Raw genomic sequence first — 16,038 nt, forward strand, 5'->3', positions numbered from 1 at the left:
AGGATGGCAAATATCCGACTTGAAAGGCATTAGTCCTTTAGTTTGCACACATCATATATATATGGAGGAGGAAGCAAAGCCAATTCGTCAACTTCAAAGAAGATTGAATCCTCGTTTACAAGAGGTGGTGCGAGCTGAGGTGCTGAAGCTACTTCAAGCAGGCATTATTTACCCTATATCTGATAGCCCTTGGGTAAGTCCTACTCAAGTGGTACCAAAGAAGTCAGGGATTACCGTGGTTCAGAACGAAAAAGGGGAAGAAATTACTACATGCCTCACTTCAGGTTGGAGGGTGTGTATTGATTATAGAAAGTTGAATGCTGTAACCAGGAAAGATCATTTTCCATTGCCATTTATTGACCAAGTGCTGGAAAGAGTCTCTGGTCATCCGTTCTATTGTTTCTTGGATGGGTATTCAGGGTATTTTCAGATTGAAATTGATGTGGAAGATCAGGAAAAAACCACCTTTACATATCCATTTGGAACATATGCTTACAGCCATTTGGTTTATGTAATGCACCTACAACATTTCAAAGATGCATGTTGAGTATCTTCAGTGATATGGTGGAGCGAATTATGGAGGTTTTCATGGATGACATCACCGTATATGGAGGTAAATATGAGGAATGCTTAGTCAATTTAGAAGCGGTTCTTCACAGATGCATTGAAAAAGACCTGGTGCTCAACTGGGAGAAATGCCATTTTATGGTACGTTAAGAAATTGTCCTCGACCATATTATCTCCAAAAAAGGCATTGAAGTTGATAAAGCAAAGGTGGAGCTTATTGTCAAATTACCATCCCCAACAACTGTGAAAGGAGTAAGACAGTTCCTTGGCCATGCAGGGTTCTATAGGAGGTTTATAAAAGGTTTTTCAAGTCTTTCAAAACCTCTTTGTGAGCTGTTAGCTAAGGATGCTAATTTTATATGGGATGAAAGATGTCAAAATAGCTTTGATCAACTTAAGAAATTTTTAACAACAACTCCAATAGTGAGGGCCCCTAACTGGCAATTACCCTTTGAACTGATGTGTGATGCCAGTGACTTTGCTCTAGGAGCTGTCCTTGGCCAAAGTTAATATGGAAAGCCCTATGTGATCTACTATGCAAGCAAAACACTAAATGAAGCTCAAAGGAACTACACAACTACAGAGAAAGAATTGTTAGCTATGGTATTTGCCTTGGACAAATTTCATGCTTATTTAGTGGGATCTTTCATCATTGTTTTCACTGACCATTCAACCTTGAAGTATTTATTGACAAAGCAAGATGCAAAAGCAAGGTTGATTAGATGGATTCTTTTGTTACAAGAATTCGATCTCCAAATCAAAGATAAGAAAATAGTGGAGAATGTGGTAGCTGACCACCTTTCAAGGTTAGTTATAACACATAATTCTCATTCCTTGCCTATTAATGATGACTTTCCTGAGGAATCACTCATGTTTCTAGTGAAAACTCCTTGGTATGCTCATATTGCTAATTATCTAGTTACTGGTGAAATTCCAAGTGAGTGGAATGCACAGGACAGGAAGCACTTCTTTTCAAAAATTCATGCTTATTATTGGGAAGAGTCCCTCTTTTTTAAGTATTGTGTAGATCAGATTATAAGAAAGTGTGTCCCTGAAGATGAGAAACAAGGGATTCTAAGCCATTGTCACGAGAATGCATGTGGAGTCCACTTTGCCTCTCAGAATACATCCATGAAGGTGTTGCAATCAGGGTTTACTTGGCCATCTCTTTTCAAAGATGCCCACATCATGTGTAGAAGTTGTGATAGATGCCAAAGGCTTGGAAAGTTAACAAAAAGGAATCAAATGCCTATGAACCCCATTCTAATAGTTGAGCTATTTGATGTATGGGGCATTGACTTCATGGGGCCTTTCCCAATGTCTTTTGGTAATTCTTACATCTTGGTGGGGGTGGATTATGTTTCTAAATGGGTTGAGGCCATCCCCTGTAAACAAAATGATCACAGGGTGGTTCTCAAATTCCTTAAAAAGAACATTTTCTCAAGATTCGGGGTGCCCAAAGCCATAATCAGTGATGGAGGTGCTCATTTTTGCAACAAACCTTTTGAAGCTTTATTAGCCAAGTATGGAGTGAAGCATAAGGTAGCTACGCCTTATCATCCTCAGACTTCCAGGCAAGTTGAGCTAGCTAACAGGGAAATAAAGAACATATTGATGAAAGTGGTGAATGCAAGTAGAAAAGATTGGTCTATTAGGCTTCATGATTCATTATGGGCGTATAGAACAGCTTATAAGACTATTCTCGGCATGTCTCCCTATCGTCTTGTCTATGGCAAAGCATGCCATCTCCCTGTGGAAGTTGAATACAAAGTTTGGTGGGCAATCAAGAAGCTGAACATGAACTTGATCAGAGCTGGAGTAAAGAGGTGTCTAGACCTTAATGAGATGGAGGAATTAAGAAATGATGCTTATATCAATTCCAAAGTTGCAAAACAGAGGATGAAGAAGTGGCATGATCAACTAATCTCCAACAAAGAATTTCAAAAAGGACAAAGACTTTTACTTTATGACACAAGACTCCATATCTTTCCTGGAAAGCTCAAGTCAAGGTGGATAGGGTCGTTCATCATTCACCAAGTATATGTCAATGGAGTGGTGGAATTATTGAATTCCAATGGCAAAGATACCTTTAGAGTCAATGGATATCGTCTCAAGCCGTTCATGGAGCCATTCAAACCAGAAAAGGAGGAAATCAACCTCCTTAAGCCACAAAAAGCGTGAGCAAATAAGGGTTTGATGGACTTGGTTTTACCACAGTCCAAAATTTTTTGTAAATTTTGTAAATTTCAAAGTTTTTTCCATGCTTTTCATTTTAATTCTTGATCTTAAACTATGTTTTTATATGTAATTTAATGTTTTTGAATGATCTCAGGTGGGATAAAATGCAAAGAAATTAAAAGGAAGAAATCAGAGCAAAATCGGACCAACAACAGAGCAAAAACAGAGTGTGAACAAAGCAAAAACAGGGCTCTGCAAGACTTCGCAGCCTAAGGAAATCCTCTGCGAAATTAGCACTTCTCTGCGAAGCTATTTCGCAACCTAAAAGAAGTCACTGCGGAATCAACGTGTCTCTACGAAAGCGGCCATCCTTTGCGAAATCATTTCGCAACTCATTTTACTCCTCTGCGAAAATTTTCGCAGCTGCGAAACCGATTTTGGCACACGAGCGCTACTTCGCAGCACAGGAACCCCTAATTCGCAGTTGTGAAACGGTTGCGAAGCTATAAAGCGTGAAAATCCCTGTTTTCGCAGTCAAAGCTCCATTCCGCAGGGTGTTTCGCAATTGCGAAACCGATTTTTGGCACACAAGTGCCATTTCGCAGCACAGTGACACTCCTTTCGCAGCTGCGAAGTAGGCTGCGAAAACGGCTATTTGCTGCGAAATCGACGTTCTTTTGCGAAACTCAAAATGACCCTTAATATTCCGTTATTTTTATATATACCGGTCATTTGAGCTATGAAAGGGTTTCAAAAAGAGAGCATGCCATAGTTGCTGACTGTTCATCTCCTTGCCCGAGCCCGACGACAAGCGAACCTCCGATCATCTTCTCCGGTCATCATTTTCGGCTAAATTTCGGCAATCTGAAATGGCGCGAACCAGAAGAGCCAAGTCTTCCTCTCCTTCTAGCCGCAAACGAGTTCCGCGAGAGGAGCCCGTTCCAGATCCCACCTCTGAAGCTCCGCGGCCAAAAGTTGTTTCCCCTCCGGCGAAGCCCGCACCACAGAAGCCTCCAGCGAGGCGTTATCTCACTAGGTTAGGGGGTCGGCCCCTGCAAAAGAGGGCCAGGGTTGAAAGCTCAGAACCCATAGACTTAACAGAGCAGTCCCCGGTTCCCTCACCAGAGCCCTCTCCAGCGCCCTCTCCGGTGCCATCTCCGACGCCGCCAGCACAGCCTCAGGAGCTCCAGCCACCACTTTCTGAACCCCAAATTCCATCTGGGGTAGCTCCTGAAGTGATAATTAGGCGTCCGATGCTTACTCAGCCGCCAATAGAAGGAAATTTAGACTGCAGAGCGCGGCCATTCCATTCTGAGTTGTGCTTTGACACATCATCCTTCCAATTAAGGCCGGAGCTAGCGGATTCTTTCCGCCTATTGCGTAGGTATCATATGGAGTAGCTTCTGGCCCCTAGAGACTTCTTCTACCCCAGGGTAGCCATGGATTTTTATTAGTCCATGACTACCAAGCAGGTCAGAGATCCTACTTTAATTCATTTTACTATAGATGGTCGGCCTGGCATTTTGGGAGCTCGCCATATAGCAGAGGCCCTGCATATACCATATGAGCCAACTCATTTTGAGGATTTCAGAGTGTGGACTAGTCCCACTGAGCTGGAGATGGTACATACCTTGTCCAGGGGAGCTTCCACACGTCCACATCTGTTGAGGGGGGAACTTCCTCCAAGCATGTTTCTTATTGATGCATTTCTGCGTCATAACATCTACCCACTCCAGCATTGGACTTAGAGGAGAGGAGTACTTTTGGAGAACCTATTCAAGATTTCTGAGGGATACTTCTTTGGCCCTCACCACCTAATTATGGCTGCCCTTCTCTATTTTGAACAGAAGGTGCATAAGAAGAAGCTGCAGAGAGCTGATGCCATTCCACTTCTCTTTCCACGGCTTCTATGCTAGATTCTGGAGCATTTGGGGTATCCATCAGAGCCTCAGTTGGAGCGCAAACGTATTTTCCGAGAGGTCTTCACTCTCGACAAATGGAACAATATGACAGCATATAGAGTGGAGCAGCCAGGGCGGCCACAGCCAGCTGAGATACCAGCTGCCAGGAGAGCATCCCTACGCCATATACTTGAGGGTATACCCATTGCCTCTCCTGTCATATCCAGAGCCCCTCCAGTCACTCCAGCCTCATCACAACCATCTTCTTCAGCTGAGCTCAGGATGGCCATTCCCATTTCTGAGTATAGGGAGTTATGTCGCTCACTACAGACTCTCACTACATCTTAGAGCAGCCTTGCTCAGGAGATGGCAGCCATTAGAGCATGCCAGGAGCACACTGCCATCCTGAGGCAGATTCAGCATCATCTAGGTATTATATCACCTCCTGAGCACTCCATTCTTATCCCACCAGAGCCATCACAGGCCCCTCCTTTTGTACATCAGACTATGCCTCCCGAGGAGCAGACTACAGGAGAGGCAGAGGCAGTTGAGCCATCATCCCCACATCATCCTCCAGCCACCATCTGATCATTTTCATAGTTTCCTTTATATATGTCCTTTTTGTATTTCCTTTATGTATTTCCCTTATATTTTCTTTGCTGGAATAGATCTTGAAATCCCATGCTTTTGATATTATATACTGGGATTAATTGTATTACTTGTTCTCTTTTTGTATTTTCATCAAATGAAGTAATACAAATCTATCAATTTTTAAGTACTCTTAGCATTAATTTATTCTTAATTCCTCTACTCATATCTTGTATTGTTTTTGAAACATGTGGTTTCTCCAATCAGTATTCGAAATTGATATCACTTAGGAGGTACCACTTCCTCCCTTTAATTGCAATCACCCATATCACATTGAGGACAATGCTCAGTTCGGTTGGGGGGGAGAAATGGGGAAGGAAGTATGCTAAGTTAAAGGAAGTATGCTAAGTTATTTTGTTAATGCAATTATGTTGGTAAATTAGTTGTAATATTTTACAGTCCACTCTAATATCCATGGATTTTGAGGAAAAAATTTCAAATTAAATCAGGAGAAATTGAACTGTTGCTTTTCACTTGACTTAGAGTATGGATTATGCTTGATAAAGTGGTTCAATTGTTGAAGCTTCTTTTGAAATCGAGTTTAGTTCTTCCACTTTAAGCTATTCACACACTGTGCACAATAGGTTCTGAATATATGATGAAAAACTATTTCCCTCTTGACTTAGGAAAAGTTTGGGACTTGGTACCTTTGACCTCATTTGATAAAGTTGAGACACCTTATGAAAGGCCAATGAGCCTTTGAAATAAAGAAAGAAAAATGTTTGCTTGCCTTGAAACCCGAGCAAGGTCTGAGGGGTATATGGTAAAAATCTTTAAAACCTGGTGCCCTAAGCCTTAATTGGTTGGGAGTCGCCGACCTCAATGCTCGTTACAAGGGTGGATAGGTGGAGTTAGCATATGGTAGGTGCTTGGGTATTAAAACAATCATTCTCAAAAGTCCGGGGTAAAATCCAAGGAGTTAGTGGTTGAAAGATCCTCAAAGCTTGATGCCCTAAACCTTAATTGGTTGGGAGTCATTGATGGACCCCCGTTACATGGACAATTCAGAAAGAATACCCCTTAAGCCTTGTGCCTTAAAAAAAAAAAAAAAAAAGTGTGTGTTCTCTGCCTATTGAATTTGGTCAGTTTGCTAAGTGTTGAAAAGAGATAGGTTGGGGGAGAGATTAGTTTAGCACACTATATTCGGAAGCTATCATCTTACACTTAGATTTTTGTGGAAGAATAAAGTTTGGTTCTTTGGAAGTGAAAATGATTTTAAAACTTCAATTTGCATAATGCATTCCCTTGATCAATAGTGTTTAGCAAAGTTTGTGATAACTCTTGTTGAAATTTGGGTTTATATTTCTTTAATGTCTCATGTGAGAGTTAGATCATCATGCCACTTAAAATTTTTTTTGAAGTAATAAGCATGATGTTGTAAATTATAATAATTTTTATTTTTATTTTTCTCTCCTTCATTGCTAAGGGACTAGCAATATGTCGGTTGGGGGGAGTGATTACTACTCAATATGTGCTATTTCATAGCTTGTAATTAACTCTTTTAAACACTTTTGAGTAGTAGTTATTGCCTTTTAACCCAATTAACATATTAAAGACCTTTGCAAGCACTTCTAATCAATATGTGTTAAGTTTTGGTGTTTTGATAGCTTTTTTTTGGATCACCAAAGCAATCCGAGATTGAGGAGAGTTATGTGGAATCTTTGGCAAAGAAATTTGAAGCTCAGAAACGTGAAGAACTAAAGCTTTGAAGTCCTTTGCTGCCATGAGTAAATCCGGAATGTAAGGAGAAGAAGGAAAGAGAAATCTGTCATGAAGCATATTCTTGATGACAGTCATGTCAGCCACTTTTGAAGCACTTTCTGAAGTCCAATTTCTGCATGCTATATGTCGTTCCGAAGCTCAGGAAGTCAACAATCCAATGCTTCAAACGGTGCACAATTTGGAGTTGAAATGAAGGAGTTACAGCCATTGCAAGAAAATCACTCCAAGCTGAAGGAAGAATTTTGCACAGCGCTGCGAAATCACCCTTTTGTTGCGAAATGATTTCGTAGCCTTTTTGCACAGTGCTGTGGAATTCCTCCTAAAGTTTGCCAATATATGTGACACGTTGGAAGCCCAACACCACAAGATGAAAAATCACTTCGCAGCATTGCGAAATGAGCCGGTTGCTGCGAAGTGATTTCGTAGTCCTTCTTGTGCCTCTGCGAAATCTCGCAGACATCATTTTCACTTGCGAAATGGTCCCTAGTGCTTCCTGATATTTGCTACCGACATTGGGAGATATTTTTCATCAGATTTTTGTTGTCTAAATCCCAAAATTCTCCATGAAAGCCACCAATTATAAGATTCCTTAGTTTTTAAGTTAGTAAGAAGAGTAAATATCCATGTAATAATTAGTTTTTGTTTTTGTTGATATAAATAGCTCTCGAGAGCCTGTTCTCAGGGAGGAACCCTTTTGTAAAAGTTTGAAAGCAAGTAAAATTCAGGACCTTTGTTTTGCCTTACCTTCTCACTTTGTATCATTTATTTTTTCTAAGTTATGCACTCTCTGAGGAAGTTTCCCCAGAGAATGAGTAACTAAACCTTTAGTTCCTTGGAGCTAAGGTTGCCGGGAAAGGTTCCAAGTGCAAGAATGCAGAGCTTTGTGGTTTCAGCCATGAATGAAGAGGAAGAGAAATCCTTTAGTGGTTTCTATGTTTTTAGTTAACTTAAAACACCTTAGAGTCACCTGGGTCAACACTTGGCAAGGCAAGTGATCTCCAACCATAGAGATGCACTAGTTTACCCCTTGTGAGCCTCTGGGAGGTGACTTGAAGGTAGCATTTTCTGGAATTGCCAACACTTGGTAAGCTTTTGGACTCCAAGGAGACATCCATTAGTTATCTCTTGCGAGCTTGAGAAGGGAAGTCCAAGGTTAAAGATCACCTTGAATGGTTAAGGCTTAGTGAGAGGCTCGAACCGTTGCAAGTTGCATCAGTGAGAGAATTAAAGCTGAAATCTAATTAAAGGATGTATCTGTACTACACCGGTTAGAGAATTGACTATATGTTGATTCTCTCACGCGAGGAAATGAACCAACTGACCTGAGCTATGTCTTTTGCATGAGGAACCTCCCCTGTGAACCTAAATCTCCAAGGAATGTTTTCTTCATAAGTAATTTCCATTACTTGTTTTGCCGTTAGCTTAAATCTAAATCTTTTTAAACCAAAGTTTGTGTTTTATTTCTTGAGCTAACCTTGAAATGAAAAAGCACCAATTCACTTTGAATTGGTATCATTTGTAATTTGGAAACTGATTACTACCAAAAAGTGCTATTTTGTAGACCTAATTATAATGGTTTTAAGCACCTTTGTGTAGTAATCATATTCATTTAACCCAATTAATTCATTAAGGTCCTTAGTAATTGGTTTTAACCATTTTGTGGCAAGTTTACATGTTTATATCAGCTTATGAATCAATTCAAGCATGCCAAATGATGGAGGAGCTTCTTGGACAAGTTAAAGCAAGCTTTTAACTACACCAAAGCAAGCCAACAAAAGGAGAGAAGCAAAGAGAAGCAAAGGGAAGCAAAGAGGAAAACAGAGGACAGCAGCTGCAGTCTTCTTTGGCACTTTTGGAGCACTTCCCGAAGCTCATTTTCTACATGCTATATACCATTTCAAAGCTCAGGAAGTCAAGAATCCAACGCTTCAAACCGTGTACGATTTGGAGCTGAAACGAGAAAGATATGGCCTTTGGAAGACAACTGCTCCAGAGGTGTGCGAAACTCGCACACAATTCGCACACCATTTCGCACACCCCCTTGCATGGTGCGAATTTTCCCCTGTTTTTGCCGACTCCACACGAGATCTTTTCTTTTGGATATTTTTGTATAAATTTCCATTCTTCTCCTTGTAATCCACCAATCATAAGATTTTTTAGCTAGGAAGGTTGGAAAAACTTCTCTATATATATTCCCTTGCATTCGGTGTAACATATATCGATCAATATATAGAATTTTTACAGAGCTCTCCCGTTTCTATTTTCTTAGTAGCCAAACAGCCTCTGAGGGTTTTTCCTCAAAAGAAGATTGGCTAAAACTTTTAGTTTCTCAAAGTATGGATGTTATGTGATGGCTTGGATGCAATCCCATGGAAATTTCTCGCACCCGGAAGGTAAGGTAGTCGTTTTTCATTAAAGGTTCATTAATGCAAAGTTTGGTTTTTATTTCCTTTGGACAACTTCCAACGGCCAATACTTGATAAGCTTTTGGATTTCTATCCATTAGTTATCTCCTACGAGCTATTGGAAGGTGAGGTTTTCAATTCCAAGTTTTGTATTAATCCGTTAGAACCAATTTCAATGGCCATTGAAAGGTGAGTTTATCACTTGGAATGACTTTGAGTTGCCAATATTTGGTAAGCTTTCGGCTTTAGACCATTAGTTATCTCTTACGAGCCATTCAAAGAAAGTCTAAGGTGAATAACCATTGATGAAATTCACTACCATCTGTTTTGCCATTTTAAAGGATTAAAACTTGATTTGCTAAATCCATACCGGTTCAGGAAGCAAGCATCACCATAGTTGCAACCCCAACGCGAGGAGCCTATCCTGAGATTTCCAATTTGCATAAGAGCCAGAGCATAGCTATCCTATCTTTGAGGAACTTGTTTTTACACCCTTTCATTTTAGTCTTTAATGTTAGCTTAGATTAGTTTAAATCTTTCTAAAACATTTACATCTTCTTTTAAAGCTAACATCCATAAGAAAATCACCTATTTTCCTAATTTGAATATCACTTGTGTTTGCGAAAACCCTTCCCAGTGAACGATCCTAGAACCACTATGCTATAGTAGCTTGGCTACTTTAGTAATAGTATTCAAGGTATAAATTTTGTTGATACGCCTTTAAAGCTAAGCTACCATGAGTCGAATCAGAAACCCTTCCCAGTGAACGATCCTAGAGACGCTATACTATAGTAGCTTTGTCTTTGCTACCCTAGTATATGGTGTAATAGGTTATAAATTTTGTTGATTACTCCCTCAATCAAGGAGCACCAGCTGGACACGAATCAGCTGAGACACCAATTGGGCACGAATCATCGGGACCTATCTGACTGTGTGCGGTCTGTGATAAAAATCAAACAGGATAATACATCATTGATCAGACTGGGTGCCATCTTTGATGAAAACCAAAAAAGACAATGACATGACCGATCATAAAGGTGTAGTCCACACCGAAAAACGATACTGAACTATCACAACTGATCGGATCAGGTACCAATTGTGATGAAAACTAGATAGGACAATTGTGTGACTAATCATACAGATGAGGTTTACACCGAAAACAACACTGAGCTATCATAATCAATTGAACCAGGTCTGGTATGTGACAAAAACAAGATAGGAAAATGACGTGACCAATCGTATAAGTCGAGTCTATGTTAAAATCGAAATAGAATTTTCAAGACCTATCTGACTAGGTGAGGTCTGTGATAAAAACCAAACAGGACAATGACATTATCGATCATATAGGTTTGGTTTTAACCGAAACCAAAACTAAACAATCGGGATCTATCTAACCGAGTGTGGTCTATGAAGAAAACTAGATAGGACAGTGAGGTGACCAAATAAGCAGGTGCGGTTTGCACCGAAAACAATATTAAAGTGTTGTGATCGATTTAATTGGGTGTCGTCTATGATGAAAACCAAACAAAACAACATCATGGCCGATCATATAGATGTGGTCTACGATGAAAATGAAACTAAGTTTCCCTATCAAATTGGATCGGGTGTGATCTATGCCAAAAACTAGATAGGATAATGACGTGACCAATCTATGGGTCCAATTAACGCCGTAACAAAAATTGAACTTTCAGGACCTATCTGATCGAGTGCACTCTATGATGAAAACTAGATAGGACAACAACATGATCGATCGTATAGGTGTGGTTGATGCGAAAAATGAAACTGAGTTGTCATGACCCATCCGACCAGGTGTCATTTATGATGGAAACCAGATAGAACAACGATGTGACCAAACGTACAAGTATGATCTACACCGAAAATGATATTACATTGTCATGATCAATCAGATCAAGTGCCATCTGTGATGAGAACCAAACACAACAATGTCATGAATGATCGTACAAATGTGGTTTACATAAAAAAAAAATAACTAAGCTTCCATGTCAAATCGAGTTAGGTGTGGTTTGTGACAAAAACTAGAGAAGATAATGACATGACCAATCTATATGTCTGGTCTACGCCGAAACCAAAACTGAACTTTTGGGACTTATCTGACCAAGTGCGCTCTATGATTAAAACTAGATAGGACAACAACTTGACCAATTATACAGGTGCGTTCTACACCGAAAATGATATTGAACTATCATGACTGGTCAGACCATGTGCTATCTGTGACTAAAACAAGACATGACAATAACGTGATTGATCATATGGTGTGGTCTACGTCAAAAACGATATAAAACTTTCATGACCAATCAGATTAGGTTTTGACTGTGATGAAAACCATGTAGGACAACTACGCAACTAATGGTTCAAAAATGAAATTGAGTTGCCTTGATCGATCGAACCAGGTATGGTTTGTGATGAAAGTCAAACAGAACAATGATGTGACTAATCATATAGGGTTGGTTTACACCAAAACCAAAACTGAACTAACAAGGCCTATCTGACCAGGTATATTCTGTGATTAAAACAAAATAGGACAATGACGTGACCGATCGTACAAGTGTGATCTTTGTTGAAAATGAAATTGAGTTTTTGTGATTGATCAGACCAAGTGCTATTTGTGACAAAAACCAAATAGGACAACGTCTGGATTGATTGTATAGGTCCAATCTATGCGAAAATAATATTGAACTTTGTGACCAATTGAATCGGGTGTCGATTGTGATGAAAACCAGATAGGAAAACTATGTTATTGATCGTATAGGTTTGGTCTCAGCCAAAATCAAACTGAACTGTTGGGACCTATCTAACCGGGTGCAGTCTATGAGGAAAACCAAATACGACAATGATGTGACCGATTGTATAGAGGTGGTCTACACTAAAAATGAAATTGAGCAGTCGTGATAGACTAACTAGGTGCAGTTGTGACTGATCGACCAGGTGTGGTCTATGACTAAAACCAAATAGGACAATGATGTTATCGAACAAACAGTTTCAATTTACACCGAAAACGATACTTAGATCTTTTATGCAACTCCTAATGCACTTAAGTCACATACAATGCAAAATATGTAGGCAAAAATGCTCATAAAGTATAATACATAACATAAGGATAAACAAAAGTGAAACTTGAACAGCATTAAATAAATAATGAATTCCAAATTTATTACATCATGTCATGCTTTTAAGAGCTTTATCATAACATTCTCTTATTAGCCCTCAAAGCATTATGCCTATAAAGCATGCCAGATACTCATCTAAAATCTATGTTATCACTATGACCAACAAAGACTCCCCTTGTCAATGTCTTGGTGAAGGGATCTACCAGCTTCTCCACAGAAGGTATCTTTTCAACCATCATGTCACCCTCTAAACTATCTCAACACTTTGGAGCAGAAACACATAATCCCTCATTCTCCTAAGATACTTGAGTATATGCTTGACAGTTGTCCAATGTTCAGGACCTAGATTAGACTAATCTCTGCTCACCATACCCACTTTAAAGCAAATATCTGGCCTAGTACATAGCATCGCATACATAAGACTACCCACTATAGAGGCATAGGGTACTGACTGCATGCGCTCTTTCTTCTCAAGTCTTTTAGGACACTAATCCTTAGAAAAGGGAATTACATGCCTAAAAGGTAGCAAACCATTGTTGGAATCCTGCATCAAATACTTGATCAAAAGCTTATCTATGTACATAGCTTAAGATTGTGCTAGTTTCCTATTCTTGCGGTCCCTAAGGACCCTAATCCCAACAATATACCATGTTTCTCCTAGATCCTTCATCTAGTACTGAGTAGACAACCAGATCTTTACTTATGGCAATAGCCCTCCATCATCACCAATGAGTAGAATGTCATCAACATACAAGATCATAAAGACCACCATGCTTCCTTGCACCTTCTTGTACACACAAGGCCCTTTGCTATGAAAATATCCGGTTACATCATATAGATGCTAATATCAAGATAATCATTTAAGAACACTATCTTGACAGCCTATTGTTATATCTCATAAATAAGATACAACACAATGGGTAGGAGTACTCTGATGGATCTAAATATGGCTACTGGTGAAAAGGTTTCCTATATTCGAAACAATGTTTCAAACTACAACCTAGCCACATAAATCTCAACTTTTTCCATCTACTCCTTTGTTTCTCTTATAGACCAACTTACACCTATGGATTTTATCCCTTCAGGTGCTTCTACAGGAACCTAGACTACATTAGAATCACAAGGATTCTAACTCTGCCTCCATAGCTTTTTTCCAAATCACCCATTGTTTTATCGTAATCTATGGGATTGATCTCATGTTCCTTTAGAATAACCTCGAAAAACTTTCCCAAATACATGAATTGGTCTGGTTGTTTAACAACCCTTTCACTACGACAAGACATTGGTGTACTAGAAATGGGAATGACTTGTATTGAATCCATAGTATCTTGTGTAGAGTGGGACTATCTTCTAGTATTCTCCAATCTATTTCATCGTTTGCCTTATTACATATCATATAGTCTTCATCAAAAATTTGGTATTTGTAACAACAAACACCTTCTAATAATCCTGACTATAAAGTAATAATCCCTAAATCCTCTCGGATATCTTATAAACTGATACACCTTTTTAGAAAAAGAAGAGGTATTACATTCTTTAAGACATATCCCTAAAGAATAAAGGAAGTAATGAGAAACCAATCTCTGATCTCACTTTGTCTATCAAAGCTTAATATTTTCTTTCCATTCTCTATTTTTCAATGGAGTCCTTGTTGCCCACAACTGGGATATCATCTCATGCTCCATATGGAAAGGATCAAACCTACTAGATAAACCACCTTAATCTAATCGAAATGTTTTAACATGTTTACCCAATAGGTTATCCAATTCCGCCTTAAATTCAATGAGTTTATCCAAGGCATCAGATTTCCTATCTACATATCCAAACCTAGGTTATTTATCATTAAAATGATCAAATAACCATACTTTCCATATATAAACAAAAAAAAAAAAGGTTCATACACGTGAGTATGCACTAACTACAAACATTCCTTGGTTCCATGCCCTTTAAAAATAAAGAGGCCTTTAGGTCATTTTACCATCTATATAGGATTCATATACTGAAAGATCTTTTGGATTTAGAAGGTCTAGACTTAATTAGTAATTGGATCCTATATAGATTAATATGACTTAGGCTTTAGAAGCCAAATGTTTGATTAGTGTTAGGTTCTTTCTTTTAGTGAGATTTGACTATTCTCATTACTTGGCAAAGTGATAATGGAGTCTCAAATAAAAATGGAAATACCTCCCACTAACTTGCACAACTAATCTTGCAACTGAAGCTAAGGTAAGTATAATCCCATCATGTGACCTTCTCACTTTTTGAAAACCCTATAAAGAACTACAAATAGTGGGCCTGGAATCTATCCACCACTATGTATTCAACAACAAGAACATGATGTGTACTACTTGCCTATCCTTAGGCACTCCAAGCATTCCTTTTTTAAGTGTCTTAAAAGGTCACAAAGGAATCATTGCCCATGAGTTTGTTCACTCATTCCTTTTCTTAAACTTTCCTTATTTGTGTTGTTGTTCTTCTTCTTGGTAGAAAAGCCTGAAGAACCTTGACTTCCATATGTACACCCTTTTACTCTTTGAGAATCTTCTTACCCATCCCAAAAGAATCTGGTAAGATCTCTAAGATAACTTGAATCTTAGTGTTCATAATAGTCTTTAGGGCAACTTGTCTAGTTGAATTGCCCTTATCACCAAATAACCCTTCCAACTTTAAAGAGAATATCATAGACTATGGCAATAGACATGTGTTGCTTTTACAACAAATTATCTAAAGACCCAAGTATGGGAGACTTAGTCTTTTGATCCATCTTATGCCACCTTTGATATGTTTCTCTTACTTTATGATAGGTTTATTAAAAGGAAATAACAAACTCTACCAAAATCAACTTCTATGCAATTAATACTATATCCATATTATTTTCAGTATATAATTAGGTCCAATTGAAACAAAAGATAATAGGTGACAGGTTAAAGACATTGATATCTATAACAAATATAATAATTCCACACATTAATAAAAATAAACTGAGCATTCAAGGCAAGTTGGTAATTAATTTAACAAAAATGTAGTGCTCTCAAACTACACATATCTATGCAAGGTATCCTAGTATCATAAGAATCAAGCCTACTTTAGGTAGGTCATAACTCTTATTACTACATAGAAACCCTCTCTAATTAATCAATCTACCTTAAACCTCCAAAAGTTATCCTAAGGCATTGATCAACATACCTTTATGTTTAGCCCTTAGCCCTTAGCCCGTGCAAGTGGGACCAATTTAGGTGATTCTAACATTTCATATCTAAGTTAGGTGTGTAACCAGGATCCTTGACATCAATGTTATCAAGTAAAGAGTTCCATCTTTAGGAATGGCCATTCCCACTACAAACATATATAGTCTTGTCCATAAAGGATAGTCCATATCCCTTGATTCCTTGGGCTGCCCCATCTTTAGGATGGTGATGGGCCCAAAATCAAGAAGGGCTTGATCTTGGAGGCTATGGGCTTGCCTATGGCCTCCTCCCACTTAATATT

The sequence above is a fragment of the Vitis vinifera genome, chromosome 4 (genome assembly GCF_030704535.1).
Source record: "Vitis vinifera cultivar Pinot Noir 40024 chromosome 4, ASM3070453v1".
Lineage (NCBI taxonomy): Eukaryota > Viridiplantae > Streptophyta > Magnoliopsida > Vitales > Vitaceae > Vitis > Vitis vinifera.